The sequence below is a fragment of the Saccopteryx bilineata genome, chromosome 2 (genome assembly GCF_036850765.1).
Source record: "Saccopteryx bilineata isolate mSacBil1 chromosome 2, mSacBil1_pri_phased_curated, whole genome shotgun sequence".
Classification (NCBI taxonomy): domain Eukaryota; kingdom Metazoa; phylum Chordata; class Mammalia; order Chiroptera; family Emballonuridae; genus Saccopteryx; species Saccopteryx bilineata.
The window spans coordinates 58,645,645-58,663,116 of record NC_089491.1 but is presented as its reverse complement, the minus strand read 5'-3'; the positions used below and the strand labels follow the sequence as shown (position 1 = coordinate 58,663,116).

The window sequence follows — 17,472 nt, the reverse complement described above, 5'->3', positions numbered from 1 at the left end:
TGTCATTCCAGCTGGGAATGCAAAGGGAGGGGCTCTAACCGTCTCTGCATTTCCTGTCCTTACTTCCGTCCAGGTAAATGCTATTTCCCCTGGCAACTTGCAGGATAAAGGGACTTGCTGCTACTTTACCTCTTAAATGTTCAAAGTTTCCTCTTCGTCCACATTCAATCCACTGAGGTGTTTGCTACCATGCCCTTGAGAACAAGCTCAAATACAAGTTTGTCTCACACTACCTCACCTTTTCCAAGTTGGCCTAGTGGGACTGGAGTTACAAGATACATCCTGGAAGTTTCTCCCTGTCAGCAATCAAGCCGGCAGTAACACCGAATACCCCAGGGCTGAGGCATTTAATTATAACCAGGAGGTTAATTTTAGAAGGTGACACCAGCAGCAGTTTTCAGCTTCACAATACGAATTAACCAGTAATTTCATCTTTATGTCATACGCTATATAGGAAAATTACTCAATAAATGTTATAGGCTGCTTTGTTGATAAACCAATGGCCCAAGTAAATAAAATGAGCAAAGCATGTTTCAATCCCCTGGAGCTGCAGACCCAGGCTTTGAGAGGCAGTTTTAACACAAAGTTCTAATGTAGAGAATCTGTGTTTGTCTTGCATAACACATTCTGTCAATTTAATGTGGACCCAAAACACTTAAGAGCTAAGGTGATGCCAAACATTAAGATCTTCAATAAGGACATAATAAAAAAAATCATAATTATAAATAGTAAATAATGCCAAAGTTATATTTCATTAGGATAAAGTAGATAATGGGTCTAAAAATAGAGACAGAAAAGAGGTAGTCGACATGGGAAAGAGGGAGCCAGGAAATACGAGATAGAAAAAAGGAAGAGAGTTCAGGAAAGGCCGGCTGCCCCTGTCGTTCAAGTATGGCACATATTTCATGAATCAGGACGTTACCATAAATGCCTTCCTGCAAAACCCACAAGTGAGCAGCGTCGCAGCCTCTGAAATTGCTGCTGTTTCTTCCCAGACACAATGCCAGTGATGAGCTGCAGTGTGAGGTACTCAAGAGATATGCTGCTCAGGAGCTGTGTACAAATCAGATTTTTGCACAGAGAGTCATATTTCAAATGAGCTAGGGCATCAAGCTTTATAGACAAAACACTTAAGTGAATGTTTTGTAAAGTGCATAAAGCCCTTGCTCTGGCCAACTCTTCATTTCTATGAATGAGATTAATGGTTTGTGTATGTGCATGCACATGTGGGTATGTGTGCATGTATGTTTAGATAATTTTCAAAAAAGCTCAGGTCTTAAGTCAGCAAAAGACTCTGAAGTGATTATAAGTCCCATCAAATGTTTACTAAGAAAAAATAATCTTGGAATCTTTCTAAACAATGATAGGAGAAATCCTTTATTTTAGGTGCCTCAATGCTCTTTCAGAAGGTTAACAGAAAAAAAATAAAATAAAAGATGTTACCTTTAATGAAGTCACAGAGAATAATGTAGTGATTTAGCCTGGGATAGGCATTCTCCAACAGGAGGGTCCATGCCCTATTCTCAGGGTCCCTAGAACTGTAGGAGAATTTATAGAGGTTTTCATTTCTATAGTAATTCAATCCTTCTCTCATCACTTGCACTGAATTATTACTTATAAATGCAAAACCCTCTACTTTGCACTGAGTTTGCAATTAAAAGGCATTTTTATAATATATTTGTCAATTCTTACTTTCAAGTTTTATTTATTTTAGAGAGAAAGAGAGGAAAAGGGAGAGGGGAGAGAAAGAGAGAGGAACCCTGATTTGTGTTCCACTTACTTATGTGTTCATTGGTTGCTTATTGTATGTGCCCTGAGGATCGAACCCACAACCTTGGCATATTGCCAGGACATTCTATCAAACTGAGCTACCAGGCTTATCTTTCTATTACTTTTTTTTTAAGTGAGAGGAAAAGAGATAATGAGACAAACTCCTGCATGTACCCCGACCAGGATCCACCTGGCAACCCTCATCTGGGGCTGATGCTTGAATCAACTGAGCTATTTTTAGTACCCGAGGCTGACCCTCAGATCAACCAAGCTATCCTCAGTGTACGCTGGAACCAGTGAGCCACTGGCTATGGGAGAGGAAGAGGGAGAGAAGAGGGAGGGCAGGAGAGAGAAGCAGATGGTCCCTTCTCTTGTGTGCCCTGACCCAGAATTGAACCTGGGACAGCTGCCTGCTGAGCCAACACTCTATCTACTGAGCCAACCAGCCAGGGCCTTTCTGTCTATTCTTAAATGAGGTTTGGAGCTCAATGAAGTTGTGTGATTCTATGAAACTGTTTCTCTTTTAAAAGGGAGCTGTAATCCAGTAGTGTTGAATTTGAATAGAAGAATGAGTATGAATTTATGATGTATTTTATCTTTAAAAAAATACAATGTTCCCAATTATGTCCATTAAATTGGCATAAAAAATTGAGCCACCCCAGCCCTGGCTGGGTGGCTCAGTGGATAAAGAGTGGAGCCAGCACACTAAGATTATGGATTCGACCCCAAGTCAGGGTACATATGAGAAGCAATCAATGAGTACACAACTAAATGGAACAACTAAATGAAACAAGCTGATGCTTCTTTCTCTTTCTTGCTCTCAAATCAATGGAAAAATTAAAAAAAAAATTTTGAGCCATCCAGTAGCAATCAGTAGCCCCAATGGATTGTGGTCTTTACCATTTCTCATTAAAAGAAGCCAGAGTTCTTAGAATAAATGGTTGATTTCAGATCTGGACAAGAAAATATAAAAGATGAACCTGGGACATCTTATTACAGAGAAATCAGAGAAATATCAATGACCAAAGAATTCAGGAGCCAATTTTAATGGATTCCTACTGGTTAAATTGTAATAAATTAAAACACATCAAATGTATTTAAATTCCTGACACTAGAGTCAACAATAACAATAAAATCTCTTCCCTAGTTACCTCTGGAGGGTATGAACAAACCAACTCCTTATTTTGAAAACTGGGAAACAAGAAAAAGAATCAAGCAATTATCCAGCCTTGTCAGTAAAAACATTAAAAGTTATCAGTAGCTGACGGGAAATTTTTCTTTATAGAGAACATGCACCTAATAAATGAAAGAATGATAAAATTAGAATGTCATAATTTTTCAATGCTCAATAAATTAATACATTTAGGAAAACCATTTATAAAATAGTCTTGCAAAAACTAATTGAAACTGAATCTAATGAAGCCTCTAGTTCTGACTAAAGAGTATATGAAATGACACCACAGGTCAATGGAAATCATTGTTAATGAACTCCAGATTCTGGACATCCTACAGAAAAATCCACCTGTCTGTTTTTTCAACAAATAAATTACAAAAAGCAAGAGATAAAACAGAGAATATTAATGATAACAACCTTTACTCAGATTTGATGCCACTCTATTTTGCACAGTATATATTTGTACAACTTCTAAAACCATTACACATACACACACACACACACACACACATCATCTAGGCATACATAAACAAAAAAGTTGCTTTAAAAATTACTAGGAAATGATTACAATTATAGACTACAGTATTTTGATTGGGAACCATAAAACTTAGTGTGAGCCCTCACACTTGGGAAATAAAGCAAATTTAGAAAACTTAAGACAGTAATCCTCATCTAAATCAAAGCATCCTCTGGGTGCTTGCAAATTATATTAATAAAGTAAGTTTTATATTTTGAAAATTGAAAATATTAAATGTATATAATATTATGAAAAGTCACTATTTGTTAATTTCTTAAATGCCAGGTTCTATGCTGAACACTTTGTATATATTATATAATAACCACGGAAACAGGAATGAGTATTATTATCCTTATTTCTCAGAAAAGAGGCAGTAACTTTAGTAATTCTAAAAAAACTGTGTAATTTTTTTCTTTTGTTTTTAGCCACCTCATCATTCTGTCCTCAAGAAAATCTGAATCAACTCATGTTGGATTTTGGGTATATACATAAGGTACATATTTAACCAAGATTTGCTGATTTGATGTAGATTGTTTGGGGGATGAAAAAATTCTAGGAACCTCTTGGGGAAAATGAGATTTTATGTTGGTCATATTAGGGTATTGATTTTAAGAGATGAGGAAACAGTGACTTAAAGCTTAACAGAAGAAAATAGAGAAAAGTCAATTAAATCCAAAGTTGGTTTTTCTTTTTAAAAATTGTTTTATTGAATTTATTGGGGTGATATTGGTTAGAAAAATCATATAGGTTTCATGTGCAAAATTCTATGACACATCATTTCTATACTATATTATATGTTCACCACCTCAAGTCAAGCTCCCTCTACCACCATCTATCCTCCTTCTCCTTTCTCCTACCTCTTGCAACCCCTACCTACTTGCCCTCCTGATATCCCTATAATATTGTCTATAAGATTTTCCTTTGCTTAATTACTTCACCTTTTTCACTCACCTTCCCAAACCCCATCCTCTCTGACAGCTGTCAGTTTATTCTCCAAAGGTTGGTTTTTCAAAAAAGATAGAATTCATTAACCTCTAGCTAAACTGACCAAAAAAGTGAAAAATAGAAATTACCAATATCAGAAATGACATGAGACATCACCACAAATCCTACAGACATTACAAGATAACAAGGAAATATTGTCAATAACTCTTTGCCAAAATATTTGATAATGTAAAGAAAACAAATTACTAGAAAGGCATACAATGTGCCAAACCTTACTCAAGAAGAAATATCAATAAATAACCTGAGCATCCCTCTGTCTATTAAAGAAGTTAGAGTCAATTATATAAACTTCCCTATAAAGAAAACTCTAGACCGAAAAGACTTCACTGGTTAATTTTACCAAACATTTAAAGGAAGAGGCAATACTGGTTCTACACAAACTTCTCCATAAAATAGGAAAGAACTCATATGAGGTTGATATAATCCTGATAACTAACATGACAAAGATATTATAGCAAAAAAGGAAAACCAACAAAACTACAGACCACTATCCCCCATCAGCAGATGTAAAAAATCCTTAACAAAATATTATCAAATCAAAATTAGCAGTATAAAAGAAGGAGAATACATCATGACCAAGTGGGGTTTATTCCAATAATGCAAGGCTGTTTCAACATTCAAAAATCAATCGATGTAATTTACCGTACCAAAAAAGCTAATAGATGAAAGCTATATAATCATCTTAATATATGCAGAAAAAGCATTTCACAAATTAAACTTTCATTCATAATAAAAACTCTCAGCAAACTAGAAATAGAAGAAAACTGGAGAAAGGGCATCTCTGAAAAACCAACAGCTATCATTCCAGTTAATGATGAAAGCCACTTCCCTCCCCACTTTCAGTCAATAATGATGGTCCCAGCCAGTGCAACAGAGCAAGAAAAAAATTAAAGAAACAAGTAAAATTTATTTATATACAGTTGAAATGATCATCTTTATAAACAATCCCAAGGAACATACACCCAAGCTATAAAACTATTAACTGAATTTGGCAAGGTCACAAGATGTAAGTTAAATATACAAAAATCAATTGCATTTTACATGCCAGCAATGAACAAATAGAAGTTGACATTAAAAAGGAAATATCAAAAACATAACACAGGAATAAGTTTAACAAAGTATGTCCATTGAATATTGAGAGATATATGATGTTTGTTGGTTGGAAGATTCAATATGTCAATGCTGAAAGGAGATGTCGATTATCCCCAAAATGATCTGTAGTTTAAATATAACCTCAGTTAAAATCCCAGCAGGCTTTTTCTAAACGTTGTATGTAAATGTCAAGGACCTGATTCTAAAATACACACGAAAATGCAAAGTTGAAGAATTCACACTACCTGATTTGAAGACTTATTTATAAAGCTACAGTAATCAAGACAATGTGGCACTGACATAAAAACAGACATATAAATCAATGGAACAAAACAGAGTCCAGAAATAGAGCAATCATATATAGTAAGTTGATTTTTGGCAAGAGTGCCAACATAATTCAAAGGGAAAAATAGTCTTTTCAGAAAATGGTTCTGGAATAACTGGATATTCATATATATAATCTTGACACTTACCTCTCACTGTATATATAAAAATTAACATGAAATGGGTTGGAGACCTAAATGTAAAAACCAGAGCTATAAACTTTCAGAAGAAAACATAAGAGAAAATATTTGTGATTTGGGGCTAAGAAAAAATTTCTTAAATGGAACACACCCAAAGCACAAAGTATAAAAGAAAAAAAATTGATAATTTGGGCTTCATAAAAATTAAAAACTTCTATCCTTTGAAAGACACTGTTAAGACAATAAAGATAAGTCACAGGCTAGGAGATAGTATTTGCAAAACCCATATGTGCTAAAGGACTTGTACTTAGACTATATAACAACTTAAAATTCAATAATAAGACACACCATCCACTAGAAATACAAGTAAAATATCTGAACAGACATTTTCTAAAATTACATAGGGTTGGCCAATAAGCACATAAAAAGGCCCTCAACCTCATTAGTCAGTCTTTCGGGAAATGCAATGAATTAGCTTTACAACCCAACTAGGATGACTAAAATAAAATGGAGTGGAAATTTCAAGTGTTGACTAGGATGCATAGCAACTGGAACTCTCATATATTGCTGATGGAAAAGTAAAAATGGTACAGCCACTTTGGAAAACAATTTGGCAGTACGGTGGTTAACCTTATGTATCAAAGTGCTGGGCCATGGTATCCGATATTTATTCAAACATTATTCTGGACATTTCTATGAAGGTGTTTTCTGGGTGAGATTAACACTTAAATCAGTGTATTTGGAGCAAAGCAGATTACTCTCTGTACCATGGGTGAGCCTCATCCAACCAGCTGAGGGTCTTAAAAGAAGGAATTCTGCCAGCAAACTGCCTTACAACTCAAACTGCAAGTCTTCCCTGGGTCTCCGGCCTGTTGGCCTACCCTGCAGATTTTAGGTTTACCAAGAAGCCATAATCACATGAGCCAAGTTCTTAAATCTCTGTCTCTATATGTACATATCCCGTTTGTTCTATTTTTGGGGAGAACCCTGACTAATACAGGCAGTTCCTTACCAAATTATGTATAGATACTTACATATAATCCAGCAACCCCACTTTTAAGAATCTACCCTCTAAAAATGAAAACAAATGTCTACACAACGACTTTAATATGAATAGTCTTATTAGTTTTATTAGTAATAGTAAAAATGGGAAAAAGCCCAAATGCACCTCAATTAGTGAATGCATAAAAAAACTGACGATTGTCAGATGGGAAGGGAGTCAAAGGTCTGGGCAAAAAAAGTGAAGGGATTAAGAATTACAGATTGGCAGTTAGTTACAAAATAGTCATGGGGATGTAAAGTACATCATAGGGAATATAGTCAGTAATATTGTAATTACTGTGTGTGGTGCCAGGTGGGTACTAGTCTTACCGGGATATCACTTTGTAAATTATATCAATCTCTAACCCCTATGCTCTATATCTGAAACTAATATAATATTAAGTGTCAACTGTAATTGCAAAATAAAATTTTTATAGAATTAAAGTATGAAAAAACAATAAATCGTAGGATGTTGATATAATAGGCTAAAAATAAAATAGCAATAAAAAAGAACAAACTATTGATCCATGCAACAACATGGAATTATCTCAGATGTATTATGATAAGAGAAAGAAGAAAGACATAAAAGGTTACAAACTACTGTATGTGATTCTGTTTATGGTACATTCGTAAAAACAGTGTAACTGTAGGGAGAGAAAACAGATCTGTGGCTGCCAGGGACCGAGAATAGGGTGGGGCACTGATGACAAAGGGACACGAGGGAACTTTTTGGGGTGACATAAGTGTTCTGTATCTTGATTATGATGGAGGTTACAAAAATGCATACATCAAATCTCATCAAACTGTGTACTTTACAAAAATAAATCTTACTGTATGGACATTGCACCTCAATTTCTTTAAAAAGGGTAACAGTTGGTTGTGAAGCAAGCATTAGGAAAATTAAAAATGCTTCCTAGGTGGCCCATGAGCTCTCGACGAGGTGTTTCTTCACCTGCTCAGTCCCAAGGACCTGGCCCTCTTGAATGTCAACGGCCCCTTTCCATACCTCTCACAGGTATAGAATGAGGTCTCAGTCAGTGACCACAGGGTTGAAAGAAATAGGAGCTCACTCAAGCTGGCTTAAGTATATATGAATTTACTAACAAGGACATGGCTATCGTATGGAATTTGAAAACAGGGAGTACAGCTGGCTGCAGGAAGGTTTGAGATCAGGAATTGGCATATCTCCTTCCTTCCTCAAGACTCAGTGGCCTCTCATAGCTTTTTATTTCCTGTCATATCTTCCTCAAGGTGCTTCTCTTTCTTGTTCCAGGAACATGAGCTAAACATGGCCATTCAGCCTTGCCTGGTCACACATCACTTTTATAAAGTCTCACATCCAAATTCTCAGGGGAAAGAAATGGATAGATTCATCTTGAGGTTTATTTGGCTACGAACACACAGCTTATTCCACAGTGAGCAAGGGCTGGCTAATGGGACAACTCTCTGCTAAGGGGATATGGAGTAGGTTAAAAACTGACCGGCTCCTTCTGACCAAGAAACCCCACCTGAGCTGACACTATCGTTTTTCATACTGTCATCCTTTAGCTTCTTGTTATTCCCAAGGACACCCCAGCCGTGCTTCTGCCTCAGTCTTTACATATGCTGTGCCCTTTGCCTGGAAGGCTCTTCCCACAAGATATTCACAGGCTGACCTCCTCACTGCATTATGCCTCTGCTCACAAGGTCAGGCCTTCCCTGGCGACCATAGCTAAACGAGCAACTCCTGTGCCACATTCTTTGCCATTACTCTGTTTTATTTGTCCTTGGAGCATTGAAAGAACCTGACAATGATGAGATATATGTGCTTGCTTTTTTAAAACCTACTTTAATCCTCTAAAACAGTAGTCCCCAAATCCTGGGCCGCAGACCAGTACTGGTCTGTGGGCCATTTGGTACCGGTCCGCAGAGAAAGAATAAATAACTTACATTATTTCCATTTTATTTATATTTAAGTCTGAACGATGTTTTATTTTTAAAAAATGACCAGATTCCCTCTGTTACATCTGTCTAAGATTCACTCTTGATGCTTGTCTCGGTCATGTGATACATTTATCCGTCCCACCCTAAAGGCCGGTCCATGAAAATATTTTCTGACATTAAACCAGTCTGTGGCCCAAAAAAGGTTGGGGACCACTGCTCTAGAATGTAAGTTTCATGAGGGTGATAATTGTTATGTTTCTGTGTCATCAGTAGTCTTAGTACATGCTCCATAAATATTTGTTGAATAAATTACTAATAAAATTTTACATACCTATTTTAATCCAGTGACCACCATCACAGTCCATTTATCCCCATTGATAACATAAATGTAGTGTGTGTGTGGGTGGGGGGGGGTATTTCCTTTCATGCCTGTGCCAGAATTTTGTGCTCTTTTAACATTGACACTAGTCAATTAACATTTCCATCCCCCCAAATTCTGCTGTTAGTTCTCAATCAGATAACTCAGCTCAACTCCTCTTTAGCCACTTCATCATATTGCTGTCACTACTGCATCTATTTCTCATGGCCCAGAAATCCTGTTCTTCTCTTTCCAACTACAGTATGTCTTAGATGGAACCTCAAGAGTTGAACCTTGTTTAAACTCACTATAAGACTTTGCACAGTGACTTGTGGATTGACATTGCTGAATGACCATTCAGTACATGGGAGCCAAAACCAAGAACCTTTGTTTCAGACAATTTAATGATAATAAGCACACACTATTGTTGCACGGCCCTGGGGGCTGGAGCCAGAAGAAAGGAACAATAACAGTTCTTTGACACTGTCAAGGGACAGACTATTTGTTGTAGGAATTAAAACATCCACACAGATAATTAATAAGGGTAATTATGAAAAGGTACTAAGAGATAAAAATATCTTCAAAATCAAGGTAAGTAAACAGAGTAAAACAAGATTTTGGATGTGTGATGGAGGAGGTGGCATGTATAAAAGGCCTTAAAGAATGGAGAGGAGATATATTCAGAACTGAATTAGAATGTAAATGCTACATGTGAACAATATGGAGATGTGGCTGAAACAGGAAAGGAAATTTTATAGCTTTAAATACATTTATCAGAAAACAAAGTTTAAAAATAAATGAACTAAACATTCCAATTAAAAAGTTGGGGGAAAAAAACCCACATTAAACCCAAATGAACAAAAAGAAGGGACTAAGTAAGGTAGAAATAATTAATTAGAAAATGTTAAAAACAAAATAAAAAATTAACAAAACCCAAAGATGGTTCTTTAAGGAGGTTTGATAAGACAGACACCTGCTAAGACTGAGCAAGAACATAAGAGAAGATTCAAATAAAACAAAATGAAAAAGGAGAAATTACTACAGATACCACAGAGATTTAGAAATGAAAGAGGAGAGAATGTTTTGACAGAGGAGGCACTCCAGAAGTAGGATGCACTATGAACAAAGCCCAAGGGAGACCACAAGTAATAAGTTAGTATAGAGGAAGTTAGGGAGGTCTGTTGAGAAGTATGAAATAATCCTAAATAAGACCCAGGTTCCTAATGGTGAAGTCCCTTAAAAGGCAAATTTATTCTGTGAATAGTAGGAAGCAGGGGTCGGTAGTGAGATCTGTGCTTCATGAAGACACCTTGTAGTAAGTAATAAGTAGAATGACAGTGTCCGTGATTGTTTGAGGTAGAAGATGAGAGAGTCTGAATAGAGCTCTGGAAACAAATTCCTAAAAAATTACATGGCAAAGAGTTGGGGGGGAATCTATGCTGACGGGGAAGTGAGCAGATGTGTGTGTGTGGTACTGTGCATGGGGTGAGGAGGTGTCAGATGCTGCCAGAGAATCAAGCTAGAAGTTACTAGGTTGTTTATTGGGAGATGCATGGTAATGCAAAAGAGATACAAAAGATCGGTTAAAGGGTGGAATAACTATAGTTTATACAGTCTTTATTGCTTTCAAAGCATTTTTCATCATATTTGATCCTTATTGACTTGTGGGATATGCAGATGTCATAGACTGTGACTTGTCCAAACCACATGAGCCAAGAGAATTTTATTTTATTTTATTTTTCTTTTTTCTGAAGCTGGAAACGGGGAGAGATAGACAGACTCCCGCATGCACCCGACCGGGATCCACCCGGCACGCCCACCAGGGGCGACGCTCTGCCCATCAGGGGGCGATGCTCTGCCCCTCCAGGGCATCGCTGTGTTGCCACCAGAGCCACTCTAGCACCTGGGGTAGAGGTCAAGGAGCCATCCCCAGTGCCCGGGCCATCTTTGCTCCAATGGAGCCTTGGCTACAGGAGAGGAAGAGAGAGACAGAGAGGAAAGAGGGGGGGAGGGGGGGAGAAGCAGATGGGCGCTTCTCCTGTGTGCCCTGGCCAGGAATCGAACCCGGGAACTCTGCACGCCAGGCCGACGCTCTACCACTGAGCCAACCGGCCAGGGCAAGCCAAGAGAATTGAAGTCAACTTCTCTAACATGCTCAGGATGGGAGGTTGGTGAATTATTTGAAAACACCAGTTAAAGCAGGAGTCATAGCAACATGACAGATGTAAAACACTTTTCGTCATTTGGCTACCTACTGCCTAAATGTCATTCTATGTTTCATGAGTTCACCATTTTATGAGTCCTGGTTAGACTTGGCAAGACTGCATCTCCTAATATAAGGAGAAAAAGTTACTAGATACCTGCTTGGCCAGTTTCTCTTGTAGCTCAAAAAAGGCAGATGACTTGGGCTCTGCCAACCAAACAACCCTGCATGGGAAGCAAACTCAGGCACTGGATGATGCAAAAGAGGAGGAAGAAAGATCCTCTGTCTTTTTAACGGCAGCAGGAGAGGTGGTAGCCAAGCACCTGACACAGAGAGAGAGCTGCAGTGATGCAGGGCCAGCAGCTGCAATAAAGTTCAGTCCTGGCCCAAAAAGGGAAACTTTGTGCACTGTTGGTGGGAATGCAGATTGGTGCATCCACTATGGCAACCAGTATGGAGGTTCCTCAAACAATTAAAAATTGATCTTCTTATGACCCAGTGATTTCACTTCTGAGTATATATCCAAAACACTAATAGGAAAGGATATATGTTTATTGCAGTGTTATTTACAATAGCCAAGATATGGAAGCAACCCAAGTGCCCATCAGCAGATAAGTGAATAAAAAAAAAAGCTGTGATACATACTGTCAATGGAATATTACTCAGCCATAAAAAGAATGAAATCTTACCATACACTACAATATGAATGGACCTAGAGGGTATTATGCTAAGTGAAATGAGTGAGTCAGAGAAAGACAGATACCATAAGGTTTCACTTACATGTGAAATCCAGAGAAAATAAATGAGCAGGCCCTGACCAGTTGGTTCAGTGGTACAGCATTGGCCTGGCATGTGGAAGTCCTAGGTTCAATTACTGATCAAGGCACACAGGAGAAGCGACCATCTGTCTCTCCACTCCTTCCCCTTCTCTCTCTCTCTTTCTATTTCCCCCCCCCTCTCTCTCTGTTCCCCTCCCACAGCCATGGCTCAAACGGTTTGAGCAAATTGGCCCTGGGCACTGAAGAGGGGGCTCCATGGCCTCGCCTCAGGAACTAAAATGACTTGGTTGCCAAACAATGGAGCAGCAGCCCCAGATGGGCAGAGCATCACCCCATAGGGGGCTTGCTGGGTGAATCCTGTTCGGGGTACACATGAAATTCTGTCTCTCACTTAATTAAAAAAAAGATAAACAGCCTGACCTGTGGTGGCGCAGTGGATAAAGCATCGACCTGGAAATGCTGAGGTCGCCGGTTCGAAACCCTGGGCTTGCCTGGTCAAGGCACATATGGGAGTTGATGCTTCCAGCTCCTCCCCACTTTCTCTCTCTCTCTCTTCCTCTCTGTCCCTCTCTCTCTCTCCCTTTCTCTCTCCTCTCTAAAATGAATAAATAAAATTAAAAAAAAAAAAAGATAAAACAGAAACAGATTGATGGTTGCCAGAGGGGCAGGGGTTTGGGGGACTGGGTGAAAAAGATGAAGGAAGTAAGAAGTGGAAATTGGTTGTCACAAAATAGTCAAAGGGATGTAAAGAACAGAATAGGAAAAATAGTGAATAATATTGAAATTACTGTATATGGTACCACGTGGATCCCAGAAAAATCGGAAGGGGAAACATCTTGTAAAGTATATGATTATCTAATCATTATGTTGTACATCTGAAACTAATAAAAAATGATATTGAATCTAAACTTAAATTGGAAAAAAAAAAGGTCCTGACCCATAAGTCACATGTCATCCAGAGCTCAGAAGAGGTGGCACTTTCTGGCCAGACCAGTTCTCAGCACGGCGTCGGTAGCTCAGCCTTCCTCCCAGCGCTCCCAGTTCTCCCGGCAGTTCTACAAGCTACCCAGTAACATTTTGCTTGGTCACCCAAAGTCACTTTCCGTTGTCTGCGTCCAAGAACCCTGATTGCCACACCTCAATACTGTAAATGTTTTATTTTACTTTACTATCCATTCAACAATCTTACAAGCAATTGAGAGTAAGTCCTCTAATATATAAGGCAAGCTAAAAATAGAAAAAGTTTTATTTTGTTATTCTCCTAGACATCATTTTCTAGATTTATTAAAACTTCTTAGCCCTGGCCGGTTGGCTCAGTGGTAGAGCATCGGCCTGGCGTGCAGAAGTCCCGGGTTCGATTCCCGGCCAGGGCACACAGGAGAAGTGCCCATCTGCTTCTCCACCCCTCCCCCTCTCCTTCCTCTCTGTCTCTCTCTTCCCCTCCCGTAGCGAGGCTCCATTGGAGCAAAGATGGCCTGGGTGCTGGGAATGGCTCCTTGGCCTCTGCCCCAGGCGCTAGAGTGACTCTGGTCGCAACAGAGTGATGCCCCGGAGGGGCAGAGCATCGCCCCTGGTGAGCAGAGCGTCGCCCCCTGGTGGGAGTGCTGGGTGGATCCCGGTCGGGCACATGTGGGAGTCTGACTGTCTCTCCTCATTTCCAGCTTCAGAAAAACAAACAAACTTCTTTATGATATTGTTAAGTGAAAAAAGGGAGGATATAACATAGCATATCTGCTGTATTTTTGTAACACACACAGAAAAAGATTAACACCAAAATATTGTCATTATCTTGGGCCAGTGGCATGGGTGATATCGATGTCCTTCATTTTGCTTATATACAGTTTATGAGATTTTTTCTATTATTCATGTGTAATTCTTGTATAGTAAGTTACTGAAAAACACAAAGAATCATGTATGGTTACTTTTTGCAGGTATGCTGATCTTTACCTTCCACCTCCATTGGAATGTTCTAGGAACAACTTCCTTCCTTAGGTCTGATGGTCCCAGGAGGATTCCAGATTCGGATTTGCAGAGTTAACTCTCCTGGCCTCTCCAGTTCCATCTCATTTTTCAACAGTCACTCCCTGGGAGGGGGGTGTCCAGTGTGGGAGACAGTTGGGAGGAAGTCCTGAGCATGCCCAGCACCCACCCTCCCACCTCTCCTTGCCCACATGGGGTGCATTCTGGTCTGCTCTCTGCCTGAAGGTGAGCTTACCAGGCACCCGCAGCCCCTACTGTGGCAGGGCTGACAGTGTGTGAGACAAAGTCCAGACAGCCCTTGGTGGGCGCACACCTAAGGCATAGCTCCCAACCGGCTTTATCAGTAACAGAGCTCCGCTTGTCTCCCGCCTTTTGCTTCTCATCCCATTCCAAAGCTGGGACGGAGATGGAGGGCTGTGATTTAGTGGTTCCAGACACAGCCAGGCACCCAGGGACCTGTGATTAACACTATTTCTCTGGGCTTCTCAGTACTCTCCATGCCCAAATCCTGGGACACAGGATGACTCCAGTTGGTAGCCACTCATCTCAGTCACCTGTAACTGGGGAGAACACTGCCACCCTCATGAGCTGCCAATCTAGCCAGCAGCCGCCCTCTCTGCTGCTTTGTCTGGAAACACATCATTACTTAACATTCAGAGCCCCGCAATAGGATTCAGCACCTTAGTAACAGGAGTATAAAACCTGTGTCATCAAATAAAATATCTGAAGCTCGGGCCTGAGGTTTCATTAGCAGCAATACATTTTAATGGGATTATAGCTCTTTTTGTTCAGAAAGCTGGTACTGTTTAAGTTTAGAAAGCTTATCTACTGATCTTAACTGTTTCCTTCACAAAGTATGTGAAAGGAAGCAAATCGTGGAATCTCAAATCTGCAGTCCTACCTTCGCTATTTTATTATTCCTTGCCTCCCTGAGATAAAGTATCTAAGTTTCATAAGTCATTATGCTTAAAATCAAGTCATAAAAGCACGCTCATCTTCTCGAGTTTATCAGCATTTTGCAAAGTAGCATTAAAAATCCCAGTAAAATAGTCAGCCAACTTCCAAATATGATACGTAATCTCTAGCTGACAGTTTCCAGAGTAAACAATAACCAAATTCAATCACTTCTTTCTCAGGTTTCCTGACAATATTTTCCTCAATTTTATGCTCAACTTATAACTCAGGGTCATAAAAGCAACAGTTTAAGATACTCATGTTATTAAACAGAAAAGCAAACCTCACTTAACCAAGCCTTAACAGTTGATCCTTTAATGCATCAGAATGTATATTATCAAAATGTAAAGATCTGAGTGCACCCAAATACACAAAAATAGAATAATACTCTTGAGTATCTAAAAATCTTCAGATAAAATGTTTCTGACAGTAATTGTTTTCTAGGAAATCAAATAAAAGGCATTTGAATGACCAAGAAGGCTCGCGATAAGTCCTCTTTAATAAAATGGGCAGACTGCTGAGTGGGATTTTGGTGGCTGGCTTCTCAGGGAGCTGGGGCAGGCAGATGATGAGGACAAAGCCTGAAGGTCAGGGCTGTGTGGACAGCGAGTGTTGGCTACGCTGCCCAGGCTGGGCCACGTGGCCGGCTGCAGTGTCGGCCTGAATCCTGCAGCAAGCCTCTGCGGACTGAGTCAGAGCGGGGCGTCACCTCAGATGTCCTTGTCTATGGTATCTGGGCAGGTGAAGGGCTAGTCACCTGCCAGGAAGTGAAGGGCATGGGTACAACTCCTCTATAAACTGGTTCCTATAGTCTGGCCACTAGATCCCTGACCTCGCCATTTCTCACCAAGGGCAAATCTATGGGAAGAGGAGACCAAGGACAGGAACAAAACTACACCAGAGACCGGGGCAGGACCTATGAATGGTTTAACTTCACAATGAAGTTTGAAGAAGCAAGTAAATAATCGGCTTGACACACCTAAAACTCAGAACGTAGAAGTAACTTTTTCAATTAATCAGCGGTTGATGCTGTAACACTTCACTAATTAGCCAAGTTTACATGCAAACACATGTATAAACATTTCCCTGCACACTATGCATCGATTTTTAAGACAAAAACTGATAAAATACTTCAAACTTTGTAAACCATATCTGCACAGGCATTTCTCTTTCAACCTGTTTGTCCATTTCACAGTGGGTAAACGTTATTTTTAAAGCCACAGAAAAGCTTTCCATTTAGGAGCACAGACCACCCAGCTATGAGCGAGTTCTGTGATTTTAGGACACCAACAGAGGAGCTGTGGGGGTGATTCAGAAGTCTGCAGCTTTGAGAAAGGGCAACTCGACTAGCCTAACTTACGGTTCTCTGCTCTAGCACTCATCTATGCTGCCTTCTTAAAGTTCCTGCTCAACCGAAGCTCAAGGCATCCTTATGGATTGAATCTCATTGCTAGAGCTGTGATAGATACTTGGCTAGCATCATCTCTAGTCCAGACCTCCCCTCAGGGTTCCAGACTCCTAGATCCAAATGCCTACCTTACACATCCCCTTGTAGGCCTCACAGACATTTTTTTTTTTTACAGAGACAGAGAGAGAGAGAGTCAGAGAGAGGGATAGACAGGGACAGACAGACAGGAACGGAGAGATGAGAAGCATCAATCATTAGTTTTTTGTTGCGTGTTGCGACACCTTAGTTGTTCATTGATTGCTTTCTCATATGTGCCTTGACCGTGGGGCTGCAGCAGACTGAGTAACCCCTTTGCTCAAGCCAGAGACCTTGTGTCCAAGCTGGTGAGCTTTTGCTCAAACCAGATACGCCTGTGCTCAAGCTGGTGACCTCGGGGTCTCGAACCTGGGGTCCAATGTTCTATTCACTGCGCCACCGCCTGGTCAGGCGGCCTCACAGACACTTTTAAGTCAGTGTCATCTCTTCCCCACTCCCTGCCAACCCCTCCAACTGAGTCATTTTCCATTTTCCAGCCCTTCTTTCAGTGGCTAGAAATCCCATCCATCCAGCAGCATAAAACAAAACCTGAGAGTGTGTTGCCTGTTCCTTCCACGCCTCCCACACCCAATCCACTTCCAGCCACTGATGGCTTCACCTGCTAAGCCTCTTTCCCGTCTGTGCGTTTCTCTCCAGCTCCTCTGCCAGCGGCATTCCGACACCTCCCCAGTAGAGTTCTGTAATAGCCTGAATGCGAAGCACCTTCCA

General features: G+C 40.1%; 1 protein-coding gene across 5 annotated transcripts in view; it reads right to left on the bottom strand.

The window, feature by feature from the left end:
* APBA1 (amyloid beta precursor protein binding family A member 1) overlaps nucleotides 1-17,472 on the bottom strand; it is a 230,421-nt gene that overhangs the window by 188,512 nt on the left and 24,437 nt on the right. The gene's annotated exons all lie outside the window — the stretch shown is intronic.